The following is a 7,427-nucleotide window of genomic DNA, read 5'->3' as shown; positions in this document are numbered from 1 at the left end:
GACTAGTTGCCAATGTTCTGGGAGCTTCTGTGGGAAAGAGGGCAGGTGAGACGTTCTCACCATGTTGTGTGTGCACCTAATCTTGTTTTCATTGTGATAACAGTATGACATAACCAGGTGTAATGTCCTTCAGTCTAGAAACCTTCCAGAGAGCAGTCTACAACTTTCTGTTGGTGAAGAATGAACAGTAACCCAGGAACATGGAGAGTAAGCAGCTAGCTAGGAGTTAAACTGCTTCATAAACGGTCTAAACCAATCATCTAATTTTTCTTATTTTAAGGTTTTAAAATAGCTCATGGTCACTCACTAGAGAGAGACAGAGAAAGATAGAGGGAAAGTAAAATAATCAACCCTCAGTGGGGATAGCAACCCTACAATCCCTTCTCATCCACTGTCATCCTAGGATTTTGGACACACATGCACATGCCCCAGATGTGATTTTCACACCACCAGGTCCAGGACTCAAACTGCAGTTGGCCGTGTGGGAGTACAGTGCCTTAACCACCATGCTACCTGCTGGCCACCAATCATCTGATTTTAAGCCTCACTTTTAGCTCAGTTCAAGAGGAAGCTGGTGCTGCCAGTTCCTGAGACTAGGGAGTTTTATGGTATATCCCCATTGGTATTGCATAATGAACCATCTCCAAACCCTATGACATGAAACAAAGATCTTTTTATCAGTTTGTGGCATCTGTGGGTTAGGAATGTGGATGAGCCAGAGTAAGAAAGGCTTGTTTCTGCCCCATAATGTCTGGAGCTTCTGCTGAGTGGAAGCCATGACTGGAGGTGACTCTAGTGGATACACACTGGGATGACTGGGGCTGAAGGATCCACTTCCAAGATGGTTTCTTCATCACTTATCTCTTGCTTGGGCTGCAGTGATGTGAAGGCTGGGCTCAGCTGGGATTGTCTTCTAGAAAAACATATAGACTGTCCTTGTGTTTTGGGATTCTCCCAGCATGATGGCTGGAATCAGATAGAGCATCCTTAGAGCAAGCATTCCTAGACAACTGGGCAGATACTACATGGTGTTTTCTGAACTAGCTTCAGAAGCTCCAGAGCATCACTTCCACTAGACTCAATTGATGGAGGAAGTCACAGCCCTCCTGGATCCACAGGGAGAGGACACAGATGTCACCTCTTACCAGAAGAGTGTTGAAGAATATGGGCTCTATATTTTAAAACTGCCACATTAGATTGTTTCTCAGTCTCTCCCCCTCTCTACTCCCAACTTAGGATTCAATTTACTTAAATCCATCAAGTCCATTACCACCTTTTTCTTTTCTTTTCTTTCTTTCTTTCTTTCTTTCTTTGCTTTTCACCTTTTGGAATTTTGTTGCTTTATCGTCTCAACCATTCTCTTTGACTGGGTTTATGCCTTATCAAAACCTTTTATAGTTGCTTTAGTAGGATTCTAAAGATGAAAGAAAAAACTGTATTCAAATTGCCATATTTAGCCAAAAGCTCCATTTAGTTCTTTTTTTTAAAATTTGGTTCTTTAATTTTAAAAATTCTTTTTACATATAATTTTATACTAACTCATTAATGTGATTATATCAGCCATGACTGTTTTCAGTTAATGTTATTTTTTTGTATCATTCTGTACATGGTTGTAGATCCTTCACCATGTATGTCACCCTCCTCCAAATAGCCTATTCTTTCTCAAAAAATCTGTTAAAATGAACTGCTGATATTGAACTCAGACCTGTGGGTATTTAGCATTGCCTCCTTAATCTAGACAGAATTTTTCACTGTTGTAGCCTGAGACTAAATGACACTATTTTCAGTTATTTATTTGTTTTTTTTTTCTTTAAGGTGTTTTTCTTTGCAGAGAGACAGACAGACAAAAAGAGAGGGAAAGTGAGAAAGCACCTCCCAGCAGATGACCACACCACAATTCCTTTCTTCTCCATTCTCTTCTTGGGATTTTGGGGACACACACATGCACACCTGGCATGATTTTTTTCTTTTCTTTTCTTTTCTTTTTGTAAAAATTTGCAATAGAGTGCATTCACTCACTGGAGAGACAGAAAGACAAAGACAGGGAGAGGGAGAGAGAGAAGTCACCCTCCAGGGGCAGTGGTCACCCCACAAACCCCTCCCCTCCATTCTCCTCTCGGGATCTTGGGCATTCTGGACACACCTGCATACACATCTGGCATGAGTTTTTAGCCACTAGGTCCTGGACTCAGAGGGTTCATTCAGCTGTGTGGGATCCAACACCATAACCTCCATGCCACACCTACTGCCCTCCAAATGACACTTCTTAACTGCTACTCCAAACAGTTGACTCACACTGAACCTAAGTTACCCAAATCACCTTTGCACATAGGCTACTAGAAAACCAGGATTTTTTGCTTGTTTGTTTGTTTGTTTGTTTATCTTGTTTCTGTACAATTGACTTTTGGACTCTGAGTGGGATACTTTGCATTTATGTCCAGTTACATTTCATCTTGTTAGCTCTAGTTCATGACTCCAGACTGGGATGTTTTGGATCTTAGACTATGTCCATAGTATGTACTAATCCTAACATTGTGTTGTATAGAGCTCTGCTAAGCTGGTCATCTGCTACAACCAATACATTGAGAATATGCTGAAAAGCTCAGGTCTGCAGCTCAAGGGGACTTCACTCGCTCTCTCTTCCCAAGATGATGCTGATCTACTCGGCAGCTATGCCTGGATCTTACAATTCAACATGTATCTATTTGGCATTCAGCCCAGATTTCTGCATCATGACCATGGACATGGCATGCTTCTCTGTGTCTACAGAAATTGTTTTGACATATAATACATTAATAAGGGCCAAATGGTGGCACAATGGTAAGATGAGGTGCACTGCGAGGTAATCCCACATGGGAAGGTGACTAGTTCAAGTCTGGAGACTTCTAGACTGGGCATGCACTTGCCTCTGAACCAGGGCTGGCTGAAGGCTGGGGAGAGATTGCAGTATGAAGACCCTATTTGGAGTGCTATCTCTCTGTCTCTCTCTCTCATTCATGAAAGAAAGAAATAAACTGTAAATAGGTGAGTGCCTGTATGTGTGTGTGTGTGTGTATAAAGTTACATGTGTGTATGAATATATATGTATCTCTCAAATTATATGTGTGTGTGTGTGAATATGTATGTATCTCTCAAATTATATGTGTGTGTGTGTGTGTGTGTGTGTGTGTGAATATGCATATGTATGTGTATGTATTTGAGACATAGTAAGGTTAATAGATCAGGAGATAACTGCCAGTGAAAAATTAATTTGCTACTCACAGTTCCCAAGAGAAGAAGGCACATTATGCCACAGGGCAAGGGGGACCATGGGGAAGTACCAGCGTTGTCAAAAGACAGAGATAGGGGGACCAGCAGTTGGCGTAATGGCTATGTCACTGGAATCCCACGTAGTCGACCGTGGTTCGTGTCCCGGACCCGGTGACTTAAAACTCACGCTGGGCGCATGTGCATGTGTGCCCAAGATCTTGAGAGGAGAACGGAGGAGAAGGGATTGCGGCGTGACCATCCCCCCAGGGGGTGATTTCTCGCTTTCTGTCTCTCTGTCTATCTCTGTCTGTCTGGCAAGCACACGTGCCTTATAGCAAAAACCACTCCAAAAAAAAAAAAAAAAGACAGAGATAGGGAGGAGAGCTACAAGCAAGAGCTATGGCAAGAACAGGTGAGGCAGGATGAGCAAACCTGGAATTGGCTAGTGTGAATCCTTTCCACAAGCTCTGGGGCATAGGGTTGCCCTTTGTCCAGTGTCTGGCCCTGGGGTGATTAGGACTTGGGGACTCTGACCTAGAAAAGGAGAAGCCCATAAAAGAAGGGAGTGTGGGTCCTAGAATGGTTATTTTGTACCAATTGATAGAGTTTTCACTGTCTCTAGGAATTGGTTTCCCCTGGGAAGGTAAGTCCCTTCCAGATCAATAAGGCCCAGACACCAAAGCATCAGAATACAGAAAATGAAAGGCATGGCTAAGACACATCTAATGTTATCCTTTGTCTAAGGTTGATTCAAAGAGAGTCTGCGAGCAGTCTTAGAGAAGTCCTGTCACCCCAGGTCTTATTTCCTTCTCGCCTAAAAGAAGCAAGAGAAGAATCAGAATAATCTGTTCCACACACCACTGTAATGCTACTGCTCTGCTCACACACACTGGGGCTCCCCTAGACAGGGACACAGAGAGAAGCCACCACCGAAGTATCTTCCCTGCATGTCCCTCCAGAGTTTCTTGGGAAAATGTGTGCCTGTGTGTTTGGACTTAGGGCAGATCCATTCCTAGCCAATAGCTTCCTCAATTCCTATGGAAACCTATTACACATGGAAACCTCAAATCAAAGTCTAGGCAATGAGTTAGATTCAAGCCCTGCTGATATTAAGTGTCTGTTCCCTAAGAGCCACTGAGAAAAGAGAAAAAAGACCATTGATAAGGGTGGAAGAGCATTCTGTGCTGGAGGTTGTGTTTATTCTTCTCTGAAGTAGGTTGTTTGGCCACTCCCCAGTATGCTCTGGCTCTCTGCCACACATACACATGGCCAACATGCCCCTCGCAAAGACCATAGCCACCAGGATTTCAGCACATGGAAGACATGGACTCATGAATCTCACTGTCTCTCTGGCAACTCCTCCAGTCCCTTGAACTCTTAAAGGCAGCTGCGGGGACCAGCAGTTGGTGTAATGGCTATGTCGCTGGACTCCCATGTAGTCAACAGTGGTTCGAGTCCCAGACCCAGGGACTTAAACTCACGCCAGGCACGTGTGTGTGTGCGTGCCCAAGATCCTGAGAAGATAATGGAAAAGAAGAGATTGAGGTGTGATCATCCCCCCAGGAGGTGATTTCTCACTTTCTGTCTCTGACTCTCTCTGTCTTTCTGGTGAGCACACACACACTATAGCAAAAAAAAAAAAAAAAACTCTCAAAAAAAAAAAAAAAGGCAGCTGCTGAGGACTGGGCTAAGCAGACAAACAGGTCTCAGCTGGAGGCAGGGTCTAGGCCAGGAAAATAGCTCCTGCACAGTAACACCCCTTCAACCATGATGTCTCCATGTCGTCACGTGTCACCACATGGAGTCAAAATGACAGGCGCCACATCCGTGTGAGCAGAGTTGACGCTCCAGTTGGTTATATTCCTTGGGTAGCTACCTACTTCCACCGTGGCCTCATCTATTCCACAGCCTTCCAGACACCCTGTGTTCCTGGGAGGCACATCTGGGATCACAGACACCCATCGAGATGGTTGCTACAGTGCCTTCCAGCTCCTGTGCTCTCTGACTGTGGGCTGTCAATTGAAAGACCCTTCCTTTGGAAACTATCCTCCCCAACCAAAGACTGTTTTCCTGTTTTCTTCTTTGAGGGGTCCTCTCCCAGACCACATCTCCTAAAGTCGAGGTATGTGCAGAGTTCGTCCCACGCCATACTGATCCTGAGGTTGATGGCAGTATCTCAGAAGACTCAGGCCAAGCTTCAGATGCTGACATGTCAAGCCCACTCTCTCGGTCTTTCTGAGCCCAGGAGGCTGCCCGGTCCCTCCAGTGCAAACATTCCAGCATTCAGTTCAGAACATCCAAGCACATGGTCTCACATTACTAGAACAGTTTGGCAAGTGCTCAAAGGCTGCACAGCGGCTCCCAAGCTTCCTTTCTCGGGCACCAGGCCTTCTTTGTGCCCAATCCCTTCTAATGCAGACTGGAGAGCACTTCTCAGGGAGTCAGGGACCTGCCAGTAGAGGGATAGCAGGGGAACATTGAACCCTTCAAGTATACAGCGGTTCTATTAAGAACTGCCAGTTTATTTTATATGGTCAAGAGCTTATGCAGAAACAAAAAAGTAAAAGGAGTGAGCAGAGATAGAAAGATGTGCAGGGTAACCCCCAAACTACTCCACTGTGCAAATCCGGGGGGCAGTGTTTACATTGTATTCGAGGGAATTGCTCCTCTTGCAGCTGTGCAATGCTGCTAAATACTCTTTTCTTCCTGTTTCTTCATCCAGTTCAATTATCAGTCAAGACATGCCCCATGTCTTCAGCAAACATCAAATTATTTGCTTAAAATATGAGAGCCAGTGGGACGGCCAAGTTTACAGACACCTATTCTCTTTCTTTTTTAGTTTTTTTTTTAATTTTCTTATTTATTTTTAAATTTATCTACATTTAATCATATGTCTTTACAGTATACATTTCTTTTTCCAACACAAATACCATGCATGTCAGTCAAGACAAAGATATTACTATATACATTATCATCATCAATTAGCTTCTCATTTTTTGTCAATTAAGCATATTTTTACCAGTTTTTCCTTCCCCTTCCCCTCCCTCTCTTGCATACTAAACTTTTTTTTTCACACTTTATTGATTCACAAAAGATCTTAAAGTGGACAAAGCTAGAACCTAGGGACAAGTGCACTGTAATTTTCTTCTGAAACATTTTTTCTCTCTCTCCATTTCCCCTTTTACTAAAGAAAGGTATAAACCAACTTATCTGCAAAAAAAAAAAAAATAGGTTAATCTCAATTTGGTCTGTTATTTGCAGAAAGCCCCATAAGAATTTAATTTCTGAGGCAAGGTAACAGATACTATTGTATTAATTGAATTTATGCAAATTACCATTCTGCAACAAAATAAGAATGCTCACACATATTTTCCAATTGCAAAGAGGTCAGAGAGGGAGAAAAGTTTATGTTTCAATTAAAAACTTTTTTTAACAAATTACTGAACCTATCAACTCAAAAGAAAGCAAAAATCTTTAAATCTGGAAGACAAAGCATAGAAGAAATCAATAATGTTTTAGAAAAAAGTCATAGAATTCTATTTCACCAGTTCAATCTCATGTAAACTCCCTTTTGTTGAATTTGCAGTGTTACCGTGGTCTGACCTTTCCCTTAACATTCAACATTATCATTGATATTTCAGAACTTGTCTCTACCATTAAGTTGGCCTTTTTCTTGGTCATTTTTTTGTTCTCTTATTCTTCTGTCTTTAGTTTTCCTGGTATAGTACTCCCTTTAGAACTTCTTGAAGAGCTGATCTAGTGTTGCTAAATTCTTTCAGGTTTTGTTTATCTGAGAAATGCTTTTTTATCTTTTCTTCCCATATGAAGGATACTCTTGATGGATTTAGTATTTTTGGTTGAAATTGTTTTTCACTTAACACTTTGAATATATTTCCCCATTATTTCCTTGCTTGCATTGTTTCCAACAAGAGGTTCACTGTTAGCCTGATGGGATAGCCTTTGACTCCTGCCAGTTTTAGCATCTTTTTTTTGTCTGTGGTTTTGGTTAATTTGGCTATGATGTTCCTTGAAAAAGATCTTCTTGGGTTGGGAACTAGCAGTTAGCGTAATGGCTATGTCGCTGGACTCCTACGTAGTCGACCGCGGTTTGCGTCCCGGACCTGGTGGCTTAAAACTCACGCCGGGCACGTGTGCGTGCGTGCCCAAGATCCCGAGAG

Source organism: Tupaia chinensis, unplaced genomic scaffold (assembly GCF_000334495.1).
Source record: "Tupaia chinensis unplaced genomic scaffold, TupChi_1.0 Scaffold000366_1, whole genome shotgun sequence".
In the NCBI taxonomy this organism is placed as follows: Eukaryota; Metazoa; Chordata; class Mammalia; order Scandentia; family Tupaiidae; genus Tupaia; species Tupaia belangeri.
This window is presented reverse-complemented; position numbering follows the sequence as displayed.